The 19,366-nt window shown below is 37.2% G+C and overlaps 1 protein-coding gene across 2 annotated transcripts in view; it reads left to right on the forward strand.

The window, feature by feature from the left end:
• Positions 1-19,366, forward strand: part of lingo1.S (leucine rich repeat and Ig domain containing 1 S homeolog) — a 125,570-nt gene that overhangs the window by 13,623 nt on the left and 92,581 nt on the right. Inside the window, exon 2 of one of the 2 annotated variants that reach the window (XM_041588360.1) lies at positions 7,461-7,524. The exons of the other annotated variant lie outside the window; for it this stretch is intronic. The gene's annotated coding sequence lies outside the window, so the exon portion shown is untranslated. The remainder of the gene's footprint in view (positions 1-7,460; positions 7,525-19,366) is intronic. 2 annotated transcript variants of the gene reach the window in all.

Here is a 19,366-nt window from a genome sequence, read left to right on the forward strand (position 1 = left end):
CAGGTCTTAATATGAAAAATCAAATATTCAAAATTTATTGTCAACGTTTCGGCTCCATAGATTGAGCCGTCTTCAGGACACCTGAAGACGGCTCAATCTATGGAGCCGAAACGTTGACAATAAATTTTGAATATTTGATTTTTCATATTAAGACCTGGTTGATGCGGTTTTTTTGAGCGGACTATATATATATATATATATATATATATATATATATATATATATATATATATATATATATATATATTCTGGAAGGTGACCTACTGTTTTTCTATGATATATATGTATAGAAAAACAGTAGGTCACGTTCCAGAATATTAGAGGGAGCAAGGATACTCCCAATTCTATCATTTGCAATCTAGCACAGCATATTGTACCTCTGCCTTAGCCAAACACTCAGTTTATTCTGTACCCTTGTTCCTGAGCCTTAAAGAAACCAAATATGTGCCCAGTCATTTAGTCCTGGAAGCAACATATCTAGTATTCAGTTTGGAATATACGGCTTTGTGTGTCCTCTTCCCTTGTTTAGGGCTAGGTCACATAGAGATTGTCATCCTGTCACTAGGAATCAACAGAGGTCTCTTTTCAGTGACTGCAGTAGGAGGGGCCAAGTGATTTATCTCAGTGAGTGGGTAGCATTTTCCAGGATTTTGAGCTTTGCTACTCGCTAGAGACAGCCAAACATCATGCGTGCTGTAGCCCTTAGACATATTCCCTTAAACACATTTAGTTCATTTAAAACCAATAAAACTGTTCCAGAACCTATTGACAAAGGGGAGAGTAGAGATACAGATCTGTACTAAGCCATGTGAGTGTTGTTAATTGCCTATATGGTTCTCCCCTTTTCACATTCCCTCCTCCCATTAACTAGGGAGAGATCGTGGGCCAAGTGAGGCAGAATGGAGGGAGGTAAGGTGTGAGAGGAGGGAGATAAGGTGTGCCAGTGAGGAGAGCAAGAGAGACTTTAACTAAGTGCATTGACAGTAGCAGAAACAGCAGAAGTGGGGAAAGAGTGAAAAACAGGAAGAAGGGGCGAACAGAGAAAGAGACAAAGTTATCATGTTTAATAAATGGAGAAGAAACACCGGGGGAATGGGAAAGATAAATGTTTCTTACAGTTCTCCATTTTTACCACTGCAAATTGTAAATTTATTCCTGCAGTTACCAGAGGCTGGGGAAAGCATCTCAAACACAGAGCCCTCTCTTGATATTGCGGTTTTCCCCCCGAAGAAATGGTTCTACTGCCACTTCCAGAAGGTATCCTATTGTGCATACCAAAATCACATTACCAGAGCTAATAGCCCCTTGTTTTCATCGGTATTCCTTTGTTTCTGGATCTTTTTCTAGTTGCATTGCCTGATAAACACTAAGGTCTGTATTGTTTGCAAGTAAACATAATGCTCATTAGGCCTAATGACAGAGTGTTAACTCCAAACACTCCAGTCTCTCTGCAACCCCCCATGGGACAGTTTGTTTCCACTCTGCAAGCACAGCACTAACCCCATGAACTCACAATAGTCACTGTATTCAGAGATGTGGACTCTTATGATGATATGATCATCACCCTTCCATTTCTGGAGGAGCTGACATTGCTGATCACCACATTTTAAATCCTTAATGGGATGCTGTCATGGGACAACAGGTGTTTTTCAAAATGTATCAGTTAGTAATGCTGCTCCACCAGACTCATGCACTGAAATCCATTTTTCAAAAGAGCACACAGATTTTTTTTTTTTATGTATTTAATTTTGAAATTTGACATAGGCCTAGACATAGTGTCAGTTTCCCAGGCGCCTCCAGTCATGTGACTTGTACTGTGATAAACCTCAGTTACTCTTTACTGCTGCACAGCAAGTTGAAGTGATATCTCCCCCTCCCTCCCCTCCTCCCAGCAGCCCATCAGCAGAACAATGGGAAGGTAACCAGATAACAGCTCCCTGGTAGATATAAGAACAGCACTCAGTAGTAAAAATCCATGTCCCACTGCGACTCCTTCAGTTACATTGAGCAGGAGAAACAATAGCCTGCATGAAAGAAGTTCCATAGTGCAGCACTGGCTCTTTCTGAAAGCACATGATCAGGCAAAATGACCTGAGATGGCTGCCTACACACCAATATTACAACTAAAAAAATACACTTGTTGGGTTAGGAATGACATTTTACATGGTAGAGTGAATTATATTCAGTGTAGACAGTGTAATTTAGAAATAAAAACTACACTATAAAAATCATGGCAGAATACCTTTAAGAGATTGAGGGTGTTTCTTGCTCATAGCAGTGTATCAATATTTCAGTTTAAACCCGATCAAAGTCAGCTCAGCCCAAGTGTGGAGCAGCAAGTCTTGGCTTTCGAGGTGAAAGAAGCCTAAAGTTCTCTTATAAGCTATATGAATGATTTCAGCCTTAACCTGTTTGATATATGCAGTCTCTATATGTTCAGTAAGCTGTAAGTCCTTATGAAGGCTCTGGATGCCTGAAGCACAATTGTGAATAAAAACAACAAAAAGTAGTGTCCATTTAGTATACTGTATGTTTCTATGCTGCCTGCCTTTATTTACCAGGATTCTGAACTGCAACCAGCCAGACTTTGCAGACCAGACTAGGGTTGGCAGCAGTGAAAGGTACGTGCCTGGCGCCCCTTAAAGGAGAACTAAACCCTAAAAATGAATAGGGCTAAAAATGCCATGTTTTATATACTGAACTTATTGCACAAGCCTAAAGTTTCAGCTTCTCAAAAGCAGCAATGATCCAGGACTTCCAACCTGTCACAGGGGGTCACCATCTTGAAAAGTGTCTGCGACACTCACATGCTCAGTGGGCTCTGTGCAGCTGTTGAGAAGCTAAGTTTATGGGTCGTCACTACTTATCAAGCAGAAAATGAGGTTGGCCTGTAATATAAGCTGATGCTACATGGCTGATTATTAAATTCTGATGCTAGTTCAGGTATGTCCAAAGTGTGGCCCGGGGACCAATTGCAGCCCGTTTTCAAATTTACACCTGCCCTCAGTCTCCGTCATGAAATTAATAATAATGAGGCCCCCCAGCACAGTGCGATCAGGAATCCCATAGCAGTGATATATGGGCACATTAGTGAAATTATCTGCCACTTGGTCTATACTGCTGCCTGTGTGCTGAAGGTGTTAGCAATAGACACATACTGGCACATAGAGACTTCTTTGGGGCTGAAATTGTCAATAGACATACTGACATGCCAGTACAGTAAACTAAAGAAGTATGGCGTCACTACGTTCCAGTACTTGTCTATTGCTAACACTTTCAGCACACAGGCAGCAGTACAGACCAAGTGGCAGATCATTTTACTAATGTGCCCAAATATTACTGCTAAGGCTACACGATTCCTGTAATGTTAATGGTTCAAAGAATGTCGGGCTGAATGGTCGGCTCCCACACATTTTCACCTAACCAAATCTGGCCCTCGTTGCTAAAAGATTGGGAACCCCTGTGCTAGTTGCACTGGTTTATGTGCTGCCATGTAGTAATTATCTGTATAATTAACTTTTAACCTTATACTGTGACATTTACTGTATATTCTACGTGTACTGTATATTTTGAGTCGGTCCCTAAGCTCAGTAAGTGACAGCAGCACAGAGCATGTGCAGTGAATCAACAGAAAAGAAGATGGGGAGCTACTGGGGCATCTTTGGAGACACAGATCTTTACTGCTAAAAGGCTGTGGTTGCCTTGGGCTGGTACAGAAGCCCAAAACATATTGTACAACACTTCTAGCTACTTCTTTAGTTCAACTTTCCTTGTCCTTTAGGTTTTGCCCCCTAGGCCTAGTGCCTACTATGCCTACCCCTAGTTCCGGCCCTGATTCAAATACATTGAAGACAATTTTGTTCCAGTGGTAGCAGACTGTAAACCAGCCACATCAATATTGTCTTGGTTACCATCAGCTATATGGGCCAATCTATACAAGATGATACTATCCTACACTGCTATACAAAATGGAATATTCCATTCAGATTTAAATGTAATAGAGTTGGCCTTTTTATCCTTTTACATATACTACCTAGCTGGCTGACTACACTAGTATCTAAGATGCTACATCATGTTTGAAAAGGCACAGTTAAAATCTTTACCACATTTCTGCAATTAACAGGAGTTTTACTAGCCATTGTTAAAAATGTTGATTAGCAATATTCTTACAAATTTCCAGCGTTTTAACAACTGAAAACCATAGGGCAAAGTCATTCAGTTCTATTTGTATCTTTAATTAGAACAGACACCCTTTGCTTGAAAAGGTAATGTGGGGGTTCAACTCCCTTAGTTTGTTTCTAGATGTTCCAGAGCTCCAATCACCCTATGAAAAGCATTTAGGAAGTGGCACATAGTTTTACTTGGATTAAATTCTTTTCATCTTCTTATAGCGACAAAGGAAAGAATGATACAAATTAAAATAATTTACCAGTGATTAAAATGATTCATCAAGAGAAAGAAACTGATATCTTAAAACCTTGCATTTGTTAATATCTGTTCCTCTGAAATTTGTGTCTACTAATTAGCGGATTTTTTTCTTCCAGAAATATGACTAGAACCACATTGTAATTAAATGGATTAGTAATATGCCTCAACAACAGTCAGATTACTTAACCTGATTAACACAGTTCAAATTATTTTGTTCTTTAGCACACCACTTACTTTTCCAGGGGGCATCCAATCTCAGGCCGTTTCCAAGCCAAATTAATCAACTTCTTAGGAAAGGGAAATGAAGCACACCTGTGTGCTTCATTTCCCTTTTCTAAGAAGTTAACCTGATTAACAACATCCTTCCTATAAAAAATTGATCTATGGTCAGGGACCTGTTGTTTTCTGGACAAGAGATCTTCCTGTAATTTGAATTCCCATACCTTAAATCTGCTAAGAATCATTTAAATTAAATAAACCCATTACAATTGTGTGGCCTCCAATAAGGATTAATTATAGGTTAGTTGGGATCAAGTAGTATTTTTTCATTACAGGGAATAGGGAAATATTTTTTTAAAAGTTTGATTATTTTCTTAAAAGGGAGTCTAAGGGAGATGACCTTCCCATAATTCTGAGCTTTCTGGATAACAGGTTTTCAGATAATAGATCCCATGCCTGTGTTACAAATTGTTTAAAGTGAACTCTGAAGTAAGAACACTCTTTAGAAATAAAAAGTATACCCTGTTGATAAACAGTGAATTTGACATCATTTAGTTATTTATTGTTATTAGCGCCATTGATCAGGTTAATTAAGTGTAACATCTGCGGTAAGCTGATGCTCTGTTGCACATGACTGACCTTTGGGTCATTTGCCTGGATGATATAATATGTTTCAATTGGGATGACTGCCACATATATAATTAACTCTGTTAGACTCATTTATTACACTGATTTAATAGTTGATACACACCTACTCATATATGTATGGTGAGTGTACTGTATAAGGCACATTCCATCCATCATGTGGTGTCTCCATCCATTTTGTTTCAGTCAAAGTATCCCTTGTTTTTATGCTAGTTTCCATACATTGAAACAGGAGGGCCATTCATTAGGAGAAATGAACTAGGACCTCATTTGCAGGCAAGATCTCTCAGGCTGTGATGATTGTATTGCATGATATATTATTCATTTGCATATGGATCAAAGCAGAATGTGTCACCCATGGGAGCATAGAGTGAATGTGCTTTGTAGTTTTTATTCTGTATCTATCATGGGCAAGGGGCACAATTGCCTCTAGGAGAGATTATTAAAGCATGTTTATTGATGTGCGGAATAAACATAATATTCATAGGCAGCCCAGCCACCCACTGAGGGACAAACGTAGTTGTCTGGCCACGCACTCAGAATTTTAGTCTGTGAAGAATTTTATAGTGTATGTGCTTCTCACTTCAAAAAATAATATCTTTTTGAAAGAGCTTTTTGTTTTCCTAAAATGTTAATTTTAAAAATCAATTATGTTTCCTTCCCATTTTGTTTCCCAGCTGCAGCAAAGTAAGCTTGGTTGAAGACTTACTAACACTAGTTTTCAAAGCTGATAGATTTGAGTGCATGCTTCATTTAGCCCAAAATGCAAAATATGTTTATTAAATATTAATATGTGTAAATTATGGGTTGGGTTAAATTATAGAAGATGTCTGCAATGGTTGATCCATAACCAATAGAAGGAAAAAATATATTAAAATTATATATTTATATTATGCACATATCATTCATTTGCATTTGGGATGTAAAAAAATGCAAACCACTTATACCCTAAACGGGATTATAAAATCAAGGTGGTACCCCAGTCAGCTTCATCATACTGAAATAAGAAATTCTGTACTGTTTTAAAAATAATCAAGTTCATCTTCACTATTCCTCTCTCAGCATCTGTTTCTCTTCATTCTCTCTTCATGCAGGAGTTGGGTGTCAGATTTTCATTGACAGTTAGATCCAAAATATATTATAGGGGGTGGTTCCTTTTGCCTAGAAGATGTATTAGAGCTCACTCTATTAAAATCACCAGAAATCCTGTCTCTCTACATGCAGAATTTGTGCAAAAGGCAGTTATTTTTTATTAGATTTTGTTTGTACTGGAATCAGTTATTTGAGTGAGCTCTAATACATCTTCTAGCAAAGCAAGCCCTCCTATAAGATATATTGGTTCAAACTGTCAATGAATATCTGACACCCAACTGCTACATTAAGAGAGAATGAAGAGAACCATATGCTGAGTGGGATAGTGAAGATAGACTTGATTATTTCATAAATGATGCAGAATATTTAATTTATTGTATTGACAAAGTTTCTTATTTCAGTATGATGAAGCTTATATTAAATTTTCATTTTCGCGATCGTTACCTTTTAATGGAGAAGGACCTGAAGGTACTTGGTAATAAAAGAATTGAAAAATTTCAGTTATACGTAAATTGGGGTTTTTACACTGGAGAAGAGGCATAATAGATATGATAATGATGTACTAATATATAAGGGGACCTCACAATAAACTTTTAGATGCTTTATTCACCTGTAGGAATCCTCCATTTTAAAGGAGACAGACATGTATTTTTTCAACATTTACTATGTAAAAAAAAAAAATTTCAGCCAGTGTTAGTCCCTTACCCATTTCCTTAGTACTGAACAATGGGTTTTCATTTTGGCTAACCTGTTTAATTCTTTGTGTCTTCGTGCTTTTTCAGCCAGGTTTTATATTCCCCAGATTTTTGTGTGTATACTTGGTCTTGCAAGTTTTTAAAAATTTTTTATCACAAACCTGGCACTGGTGGATAACAAGTTTGTGTATGTATGTTTTATATAAATAGGCTATTGTGGGTAAGGTATTTGTCTTGGGTTGCTTAAAAAGGTATACTTGCCCATGCTCAAATGTTCATGCACTTAATCCTGGGGCTTGTCATATGCCGCTCTCTTATAATGTTTCATGCAAGTCAGTTGTCATGTCCTTCATGGCTTACACTTTTTTTTTGCTTTTGTAGGCCTTGCAGACCCTCTTCTTTTGTTCCTCTGTTGGAATTATCTGTGTGAAATTGCACCTGACAGGTAATTGTCTTTACCGAATATACGTAACGAGAAAATCAAATAATCTAATGTTTGCTTTAAACTGCAGCAATATACAGATCCCTCACGTTTTTTGAGATATGAACTAGGGATGCACCGAATTCAGGATTCGGCCAGGATTCTGCCTTTTTCAGCAGGATGCGGATTCGGACGAATTCTTCTGCCCGGCAAAACTGAATCCGAATACTAATTTGCATATGCAAATTAGGTGCGAGGAGGGAAATAGCATTACTTTTTGTCACAAAACAAGGAAGTAAAAAATGTCCCCCTTCCCACGCCAAATCTTTCACGAAGGATTCGGGGGTTTGGCTGAATCCAAAATAGTGGATTCGGTGCATTCCTAATATGAGCTCAATTTTATGGCTGGAAGTTGCTATAAGAGGTAGAGAAAATATTCAAATAATGGGCTGCATAACCTCATAATCTATCAATCTCTTTTATGGGATTCTGGAAGAGAAGATGAGACATTTATTTTCAAAGTTGTAGAAAGACCAATGAGGTTATTGAGGGGAGTGGTTTGGTGCCATGTTCAAATATGAAAGTAGATTATAATTAAGTATAGCCAGCAGATTTATTCATGTTCATATATATTCATAAAGCCAGGATTGTGTCAAATTCCAGCCCTTTTTGTATGGTTTGGATGTAGCTGAATCCTTTGTGCCAAACCAAATCCAGACCCCTAAAGGCATGAGACTTAAAATTTCTGATCAATTGAATGTGACGATTTCTGTTCACAGATGATGCACTTTTTTATTTTTGTCAAAATTTAACATGTAAATTAGGTTTTTATTAATGCTCTCTGCCAAATCCTGTACCTTGCCTTTTATTCTATTCGGTGAGTGTAAGCCAAACAGGTCAGATTCGCCCTTTACTAGTGGTTACTTTTTTTGCATGGATTGCTTTTTTTCCCTCATGTCCGTCCCCCCCACGCTCTGTTTTTTACAAACATAAAAAGCTTGCCATCTAAAATCTGGTGAAATTTTTTGAAAACCCAAACTACTAAAAAGAGCAACCTACATGAGAAAAAAACGAATCCATGCAAGAAAATGGAAGTGTTCAGCTGAACCAAATTTGAACCCTCAGTGAATTTCAAGGCACTCTCCCACCCCCACTACAAATCTGTGTGAAAAAAAGTTTTAATAATTGATTTTTGGAGTCTGCTTATGTCAAGATGTTAGCTATTTGTAAATACAGTGTATCATTTATATTTCCTGGCTGTTATTACTCACCTTAATGCCAAACTGAGAGCATTTTTAGATGAGCAAAATGGAGTATGTCAATACCATGAACCTATTTATATTCCCTTGTTGCTCTTTTGTATTTTTTTCCGTGTCTTTTTTCTGATATTAGGCATCTGCACTTGTAGGGTTCTAACCAGTTAAAATGCTTTATATTTCTATCATAGTTACAATGCAGTGTAACACAGTGGAAGGCAGGTGCAGGAAAACACCTGTTCGTTTGAGACCTACATGAGCACTAGCTCATTCATGTGAATTGCAGCTCTTTGCTGGTGTATTCTTGGTAGGCATGTATTAGTACAGGGGTTCCTAATCTTCTTCTTCTTAGAAGGTCCATGCTATCAGCTTTGCAACATAAGATTTGATTTTGGAGTTAGTTATTTGTTTTATCTACTTCGGCCAGGTTCATTTCAGTGAGAAAAATGTTTATCACATGAAAACATATGGACGAGGTATAAATTGAGTTGCAATTCAATTCAGAAAAACTTATTTCATGGTTTATCACATGAAAGCTCTATTGAAGTTTAGGGGAAAACAGAAACTGAATTAGGAGAAATGTTTTTTCTCCTCAAATTGAATGCAGTCCATGCTTTTTCACTGATAAACCATTGGATAACTTTTTCTCTCTAGATTGATTGGAAAGGAGTGAAAGGAGTGATGGATTTTATCAGTGCTTTTACTATTACATATGTGGTATAAAAAGTGCAACACCAACAGGATAAACATTAGTGAGGCTTTGTCATCCTTTACGTAAGATCCTAAGCTGCCTTACTTTTATACCTGGCTTCATTTGGGGTTCATTAGTAAAGAATGAGTCAAACTGCATGTTTTAACATGCAACCCCAACTGTGTGTTTGCTGTTTAATTTGTGGGAGTTTATTCCTGGCGTGTATCGTGTGGCACATTTTACAGCATGTGGTTTATGACAGTATTCACACAAGCATTAATAATCAATGCAAGATCAATGATTCTTAATCTGGAAGGCATTTTATTGTTTACATTACAACAACAAAACCATGCATCAGTAGCTTTTAATGATTAGCTAAGAAAAAAAGAAACTGAACAAAAGCACAGTGAGATTGAGCCAACGGCATGTATATAATACAGCTGTCAAAACAAGAACAGCAAAATATTATTGAAAAATAATAAGCAAAAATTTGTCAGCGCAAGCATTTCAAAGCAAACTTTCGCTAGCGTTACTTTCTTCCTAGCAAAACTTTGTTTACACACTTAGGTGAATTTGAATAGGGCGGGTATATATATATATAATATACTGTATATATGTCTTTATTAGAGATGTTGGTGAAAATGCTTGAACAGGCCACTTGTTATTAAAAATGTCCAAGGAAGCAAAATAAAGACAAAATAGATCCTCTATTGTCCTAGACATGAGCCCACCCTAAAACATATGGTTGCAACTTTTTTTAAAAATAATATAATATAAAATATATATATTTAACAGTTACAACTTTTAAACATAATACCACTTTGAAATATGAAAAAAAAGTTGTTTCTTTTTTTTTAATGACTTTTCGGCATACAGGATATGAAATCACTGACATAATATTGTTGAGGGTGTAGCTTCATCTTATAATTTCACCATGTATAACCTGGCAAAGCAGATTCTAGTGAAAAGGGTAACGTACAGTAGTGGAAAATTTGCACTTTGATGAGTAACGATCGCTCTTCGTCTGAGCGAAATTTTACCAGGCGAAACTTCTTTAGCGCTGAGCTCTTTCGCTAGAGAATTGCCCTCTACGCCTTTTAGTAAAATGGCAATGTACTTGCGAAGTGTAGTTTTTGCGAATTTTCGCTAGCGATGGCCACTTTGCCCGTAAGTAAATTTGTCCCCAGGAGAGAATGCTGCAATAAAGTGATAGCAGTAGCATAAGGTGTAGACGTTTTTTTAATTCTGCAATACTTAAAAGCATATTTTATTATTTTTGTTCTTAGACTTCAAACCCTCTTATAATTAAGTAGTGTACTTTTCAAAATTCCATTTCTATAGTGCTGAGCAAGTAAGTATATTGTGTCATAATGAAATAATAATGCGCAGAAGCATTTTTCAGTTCTGATTTACAAGACAGTACTTTTTCATTCCTGAGATTATGTGGAGTACTGGGCATTCTTTATGCTGATTCAGTTCTGTGTGTTTTCTACTGTATTGATATAGCAATGCACAGTCAATTTGGGCTGATTTATTACAATGCAATGAAGTCTCTATATATTGATGTACCACCATGCAATCTTTATGTGCCGATTTAGTATAGTGCATTCTCTATTTTCTGATGAAACACTCTGAAACTGGTAGGGATGCACCGAATCCACTTTTTTGGATTCGGCCGAACCCCCGAATCCTTCTTAAAAGATTCGGCCAAATACCGAACCGAATCCGAACCCTAATTTGCATATGCATATTAGGGGTGGAAAGGGGAAAATATTTTTTACTTCCTTGTTTTCTGACAAAAAGTCACGCAATTTTCCTCCCCACCCCTAATTTGCATAGGTTCAGAAAACAAGGAAGTACAGCCGGGCAGAAGGATTCGGCTGAATCCTGCTGAAAAAGGCAGAATCTTGGCCGAATCACGTACCGAATCCTGGATTCGATGCATCCCTAGAAACTGGTATCAGCCTATGTGATTATTTGCAATCTCAGTATTTTGATAGTGCTGCAATTTCTGTGTTATTCTTCCATTAGGTGTTTTTTCTCTAATAATATGTGGCTTTGTGGATGGAACAGTTGGGACATTTATAGATGAGTTGTTTAAAAGCACAAGTGCAGCAGCTATATGTTATGTTCTGTGTTTAGTTGCAGTATTTAATTTGTGTACATTGATAAATGGGTAAAAAGTGATGCCAGCATTGGCATAGATTTTGGATTTTCAATTGTTCCATCTGGCACAAAGATCAGTGTTCTGTTTGATACTTTTTAATCAATAGCCATCGAAATCTTACAGACACCAATACATTAATGCAGTTGGAGCAAGCAAATTGTTTACGTACATGCTCCAAAATATCAGCAATCTTAAAATACTGTGTAATCTGAAATAGTTTGCGGAAAAAGCCTGAATTTTAGAATAATCCCCACTGCTATTCATTGGTCCATCTATTGTTGCTATAGTGACAAGAGTACTGACTACTTTCATACTGTTGATATTGCCCCACATCCTTAGTTTTACTGTCCGTTTAGGTCCCTTTTGTCCCCATTTCTACAAAAATCACAACTCTAGAAAACTTGAAATTATGAGAGCTAGCCCCATGCTGTTATATGTAGGTATAGGAGAAGCAACCTTGTAGTTCCCTGACCTAGATAAAAATTTGCATTTTAATGTCTTTATATTGTCATTGGTTCCTTTGTAATGCCCAATATGGTTAGATTTAACATATATGTAAAGGTACATTATACACATGCATACACACACATATTGAGGTTGCAGAATTATCCACAGTTTATATTTCATAAAACAGTCCATCTTATGCAACTATTTTCATTTAAAGTACACTAAATAGACCACTAAGCACTGATGTTAAAAACATGAACGTCACTTTGCCCCACCATTATTAAAAAAAAAATATATATATATATATATAAATTTACTAGAGAATTTCTGATTGCAGTTACGAGAATTTCTGATTGTGTTTTCTAGATCTTAGAGGTCTTAAAGGAATTGTTCAGTGTAAAAATAAAAACTGGGTAAATAGGCTGTGAAAAATAAAAAATGTTTCTAATATAGTTAGTTAGCCAAAAATGTAATGTATAAAGGAAAAGGAAAGCCAAATGTTACCCACCCCCGAGTGATTGTTATCACTTACCTGATACCCCTGGCTTGAGCTCCTGCAGATAGAATTTCACCAGGCCGGGGGAACTTCGCAGAGATCACCAAGGAGTGATCATATTCCTGATTCTCCCTTGGTGGGTGTGCATGCACAGTAGAGTGAAAAGCCAACTTTTAAAAAAACTGCTTTTTCACTTTACTGTATATGCAGTGACCAGAGGCCATTGTAGAAGAAGTAGAAGAAGATAATCACTCTGTGGTGCTTGCCAGAAGTACCCTGGACCACTGCAGTTTTCTACTAACTGGATCACCAACCTGTAGTATCAGGTAAGTGATAATTTATCACCAGTTATAATCACTGGGGAGTGCCTAACATTTGTATGGTCTTTAAATATTGTGAGACTTAATAGAGAGATAAGTACCTTAGTTAAACCTAAATTGATGGATACCATACAAGGGGCCATAAATGGTTGATCTGCTCTTTCAGGACGACAGGCCAACCCCGTCCCCAGAACAGCAGGAACTGAGGCTGCTAATACACTAGCAGATATGGTACACCATCAGATTAAATTTAAAACATCCTCTCGGCAAACTGACCAATATCCATAGTACATGGATATTGGTTGGCATCATCAGGCCATCATTCATGTTCCAAAAATCAGATTTTATCAGTATGCGTCTAAAGTGGTCAGTAGTGGTCGCGTAATCACTGGGACTAACAGGGAAGGTAAAGAACAGTAAAATAAAACAGTGCTGGCAGAAATGACCATAGCAGAAGGCCATAGCTGTTAGACTGAGCAAGAAAGACAGGGTTGGAAGACCAGACTAGGTTAACACAAACCAGACAGGAATAGCAGCATACTGTATGGGGCATTGTGAAGTAAATATCTGCAGGTTATAGTTTAAATATATTTTCTCAGGTTTAGAAGCCAGTGCTTTTACGTCCAGTAAAAAAAGCTAATATTGCTAAGTAGACAAAAACATCCAAATAAATAAGGATAGCATGTACAGTAATTGTATGTGTATAAATGCAAGACAACAGTCATCTGTCATTCCTCATGTGGCAGAAATCTCATCAAGGACAGGGCAATGTACAGTTCAGCCAGAGCAAACCACAGATACTTTATATAACTTTTTTCTTTTACCTAAATATATGCTTTGAATAGGAAGTGTTAATGGATTAGCTAATTACGGGTTCTAAACATGTAAGTCATCACTTTCCTTTTATGTCAGTTTACCTTTACAAGAATTTATAGAACAGTGAATGCCACAAGACTTTATAAATGACTGTGTTAGTAGTCACAATTTATTCAGAAGTTTTGATTCACATATGTTGACATTTCAGCCAACTCTAGCTTATGAGTAGTTCTAGCTGTCATAAAAACAATGTTCCATTTCACTCCTGAGTGAAGGAACACTGTGGGGCCCATGTATAAAGTGTCACAATTGGCAAAATGGTTTCAGTTGTATGATTACACAGGGTTCCTTGTTATAAAAATGACAACGATGAAATGTTTCATTCCGAATCTACTCTGAGGTGTCTTCCCCTTTTTGCCCTCTTTATAAAAAACGTAGATATACAGTTTGCCAATAATATTTCTGAAATATGTGGAATTTGAAGAAATGTAAGTTATCATTTGAAATGTATGTCTGCCTTTCGTTTTATGTTTTAGAAATGTGAAAGCCATACGTGTTTACAGATGGTTGTATTAGTAGATCTGTTATCCAGAATGCTTGGGACCTGGGGTTTTCCGGATAATGGATCTCTCTGTAATTTGGTTCTTCATACCTTAATTCTACTAGAAAATCATGTAAACATTGCATGAACCCAATAGGCTGTTTTTTCCTCCAATTAGAATTAATTACATCTTAAACTAGCCATAGACGCAAAGATTTGATCGTATGAATCTCCGTTTCGTACGATTTTCGGGCCGTGTGTGGAGTGTCCCGACATTTTTCGTGCCATGGCAATTGGTTGTTCAGATGATCGGACAGGTTAGAAAATTTCTGTTGGCTACTGCTAATATCTCTGCATGTTTTGCCGATCTGACAATATGAGTGGGAGACTGTCACTTTTGTCAGACATAACTTTCGTACGATTGCTGTCAGGGGCAGAACATCGTCTGATCTGTTCTTTTACTACTTTATTTGATCTGAATGGTTAGTGGCAGGTCGGGAGATGGCACAGATATGAAGGTAAATCTGCACGTCTATGGCAAGCTTTAGTTTGGATCAAGAACAAGGTACTGTTTTATTATTACAGAGAAAAAAGGAAATCGGTTTAAAAAATTTGGATTATTTGGATAAAATGGAGTCTATGGAAGATGGCCTTTCCGTAATTCTGAGCTTTCTGGATAACGGGTTTCCGGATAACGGATCCCATAGTAGTCAGAATTTAGACACAAGTGGTAATCCAAACATTATAGATCATTGTAGGACCTGATGCCTGTAAACTCACAGTTAGCTGAACAGCTGACTATCCTCCCATTTCTAGAGGGATATTCTAATCAGTTTTCAGATGAGATGATTATTACTTGTACATTTCATGGATCGTTTTCCTTTATCAATTGTAGAAAATACAATTGCTGTTTTGAATATATGGGAAATGAAGGAAATTGAATTTTAGTCTGGGGTACAATATGAAGTATTTAAAAACCCAATTAATCACCAGCAATATAACCTGTAAATAATATTTTCATGATTCATTTTCCTTCAGTCAAACCTTTCTATAAAACCTTGACTTTAATGGGATTTTCAGCAGTCAACAAACTTTGGCAATGTGTGGAAAGGAGATATGATACTGTATTCTCAGACAATGTTTGAGCTCAAGCTTTGACCTTTCTAGACTGAGAATGTTATTGTAACCTATTAATTGGCCAGTTCTGTCTTGACATCCGAACCTTTGGCAGCCATATATAAAGTTAGATGTGCAATTCTTTTCGATACATGACAATACCTCATACAACCTATTTACAAACAATTTCAAGTGCAAAGCACTACAGCTAACACAACACTGGTGCTATCTGATCACATCACATTTCACCAGGGGCGTAACTATAGAGGAAGCAGACCCTGCGCCTGCAGGGGGGCCCAGGAGGTAAAGGGGCCCCACGAGGCCCTAATTCATTTACAGTTTCAATAAATATTGGTAAAACAAGTCAACTGCTAAAAATTTTGGGGGCCTGAAAAATAATTTGCTGTGGGGCCCAGTAATATCTAGTTACGCCACTGAATTTCACCTTCATCACATTTCACCCAATCTGACCAATTTAGCATGGTGAAGCAAACTAAAAAAATTAGACTTCTTGACTGTAACTGGTACCTCAGTTTGTAGCTGGAACAAGAAGTATCCTTTTCATTGTATTGTTAGTGAAGGATATCGGGGTACAATGTGATATAGGCCTCAATGCAGCAAATCATATGACACTGTGCTGTGTCTCATGCAGTCATTATGTTTTTTAAGACCACTTAAAGGAAAACTATACCCCCAAAATGAACACTTAAGCAACAGATAGTTTATATCATATTAAGTGACATATTAAAGAATCTTACCAAACTGGAATATATATTTAAGTAAATATTGCCCTTTTACATCTCTTGCCTTGAGCCACCATTTCGTGATGGTCTGTGTGCTGCCTCAGAGATCACCTGACCAGAAATACTACAACTCTAACTGTAACAGGAAGAAGTGTGGAAGCAAAAGACACAACTCTGTCTGTTAATTGGCTCATGTGACCTAACATATATGGTTTGTTGGCATGTTTGTTAGTACAGTGAATCGTACGATCCCAGGGGGCGGCCCTTATTTTTTAAAATGGCAATTTTCTATTTATGATTACCCAATGGCACATACTACTAGAAAAGTATATTATTATGAAAATGGCTTATTTACATGAAGCAGGGTTTTACATATGAGTTGTTTTATGCAATATCTTTTTATAGAGACCTACATTGTTTGGGGGGTATAGTTTTCCTTTAATTTCAGGAGTTCTTTTGGAACCACTATTTAAATAACATTTTGTAAAGTCATATATACAGTAAAACATGCTTTAGTTAAATTAATAGCAAAATTAACTTATAGATATTCTCGCAATGCCTTGGCAGGTGGGTTTTCAGAGGTAAAATGTATTTACCTTTCTCTCTTAAATGATTCATATGCACACTGTATTGGCCCTACTATAGTGTCATTTCTGAATTTGTATCACTGACTTGACTTTTTGCTGGTAAAACTCTTGTTCAATAACAGCAGTGTTTATCAGCCAAAATGGTGGAGTTGTGGGGTCCACACTTCTGAATAATGATCTTCTTCTCTCTCTTTCTTGTTTTGTTCTTTTTTATTTTGTCTCCTACCTACACTGCCTTTTATGATTTTCCTTCCTTTCTTTTTTAACACTTCAGTGTGCTCTCCTATTCTTCTTTTTAGTCTTCTAATTTCCTGTTATAGTATCTGATTTTGTCTTCATCCATTTTTGCTTTGCCTTTCTCTCCCCATTCCCTTTTGCTCTACCTTTCCACCCTCTTTCTATTATGCTACCGTCACATATTTCTCTGTTCTTATGTTTTTTATTTCCATTTCCCTCTGTCTTTTATATTCTTGTATACTAGCTGTGCTCTGTCCTTGAAATTCTCCTCTCTATTTCCCTTCCGCTTTCATCTTTTATCATTTTTTTCCCTGCTGATTGGTTTGTTAAATGATTGTCAAACCACAGAGCCATGCAAACATTGGGTCAGTTTGACAGTAGTTTGAATCTCCCACCCTATTGAACTCAACCAGTTCCTGGATGTCCCCCTTATGTGTGTATTTTGTACCTGTGATTCGGATTTGAATAATTGTCAGGTAATGAATAAACAGAAGTCACAGAAGGTTAACCTGTGGGCACCCAGTTGGAGAGCATTCATCTAACATAAGCTCACAGTTGATCACTAAATAGATTAAATTAGGTACATTTGGCAATGTGTGGCGAATCATCAAAATATGCCCCGGTCGATCAAATATTGTAACAATAGGAAGATCCATTCTTTGACTACTGCTAACAATAACATTTTAGACATAACTAATACATTTTGTGGCTATGAGTTGACAGCATAATAAAACACATATAATGGAATAATTAATCTTGCATGGATACTATTGTACCCCTATACATACAGTACATGCTGACTTGTTTTCTGTTTTATTTGGTGGGGTGGGGCAAGACCAACATTTGTCCATGCTGTGATCTAGTATTTTGGTTAGAGAAGATTGTGTGTGGAATTATTGAATGTGGTTTGATGTTCAATGCTATATTAGTAGCTAAGTTAACAGGGGCCTTGTAAACTATGTCTGAGGAGGATTAGATAAGTAAATTCTACAATTTTTCAGGTATATACAATTGGTGTAATAGAGGGTGCAGGCAAAAGTGGAAGTGGAAGCTGCTGTGCCGTGTAATAGCTCCCCTACCCTTTTGAGATCTGATGAATAAATATTCCTTTCTGTGTCCTCGCTCTGAGGGTTTTTACAACTATTGTATTAACACTTGCTGTTCCAGACATCATGAGCCATTTTCTGTCCTATATATCTCTCCTAATACATTTAACCTTGTTGCTGCATCCTTACTTCATTGTGTCCTGCTGATAGGACTGTGGACTGCTCGAATGAATATCAAGTGGCAGAATTCCAAATTGCTGTGCAGACTGCTGTAATATGCCCTTGTTTGTGAATAAAGGCAGTTTAATTGAACTGATACTGGTGCTGTGCAGATTTGAAATTTGATTTCGATTCCACATCATTTTACCCTTTTGGGAATCCATTTAATTTTTGGCGTTCTACTACGTCTAACACACATGGCATTATAGCTTTGGGCAGCATGCTCATATTTTGTAAAGAAACGTTAAATTGAAGTATCAATCTGGGTGCCCTATTTACAACTCCATATATCATCTTTGTGCTCCAGTAGCCATACTTTCACCTGTTCAACATAAACCATATCACAAGGGCATTTTAGAAGATAGACCACAAATAAGGTGAGTCTTAAAGGGTAGAGGCACAGCATACCTCTTGTTAAGCATCAATTTTAATTAATAGAAATGGTTATTTTGTTTTAATCAAGTAACATAAGTAAGTTTTTTCATGAGCTAAACAGTGCAAATAAGGAAACAGAATCTACTCCATGTTTAGTCCTTGCGAGGTAGATAATTCGATTACCAGTGATGGATTTCTGCTAGAAAAACATTCACAATAAAGGATGATGGGAAGGAGTCGTAAAACCTATTACCCAGAAAACTCTGAATTACGGGATGGCCATCTCTAGGAGGGGGAAATTTACTAAAGGGCGAAGTGGCTAACACTGGCGAAAATTCGCCAGTGTGGCATCATTTCGGCACTTTGCCGATTTACTAATGGTCGCTGGCATAATTTCGCCAGGGAGAGGATTCTGGCGCAACTTCGCACTCTAACGCCAGGCGTCTTTTCCTTCTTACAGGGTGATAGGCTGAAAAAGATCAAATTTTTTTTTGGGGTACCCTCCTACATTTGATAACATATGGCACCGAAACTAAACTGTGGGCACATGTGTAGGGCAATATAACACCTCTATATAATTTTATTAAGGTTCCCTGGCCTTGTGTAGTGTAATGTATTTGCTGCAGCATATACAGCCATTGTACTTTAACTGCACGCCATATGCAAATTAGCCAACACTAGCGTAACTTCGAACTGCTGAGCGTATTTTCGCTAGCGCAACTTTGACCAGTGTTCATTACCCTGAGCACAACTTCGGATCTTCGCAAATTAGCGTTGTGCAGGCGAATTTACGACTGTGGAAGTGTTGC

This window comes from Xenopus laevis, chromosome 3S (assembly GCF_017654675.1).
Source record: "Xenopus laevis strain J_2021 chromosome 3S, Xenopus_laevis_v10.1, whole genome shotgun sequence".
In the NCBI taxonomy this organism is placed as follows: domain Eukaryota; kingdom Metazoa; phylum Chordata; class Amphibia; order Anura; family Pipidae; genus Xenopus; species Xenopus laevis.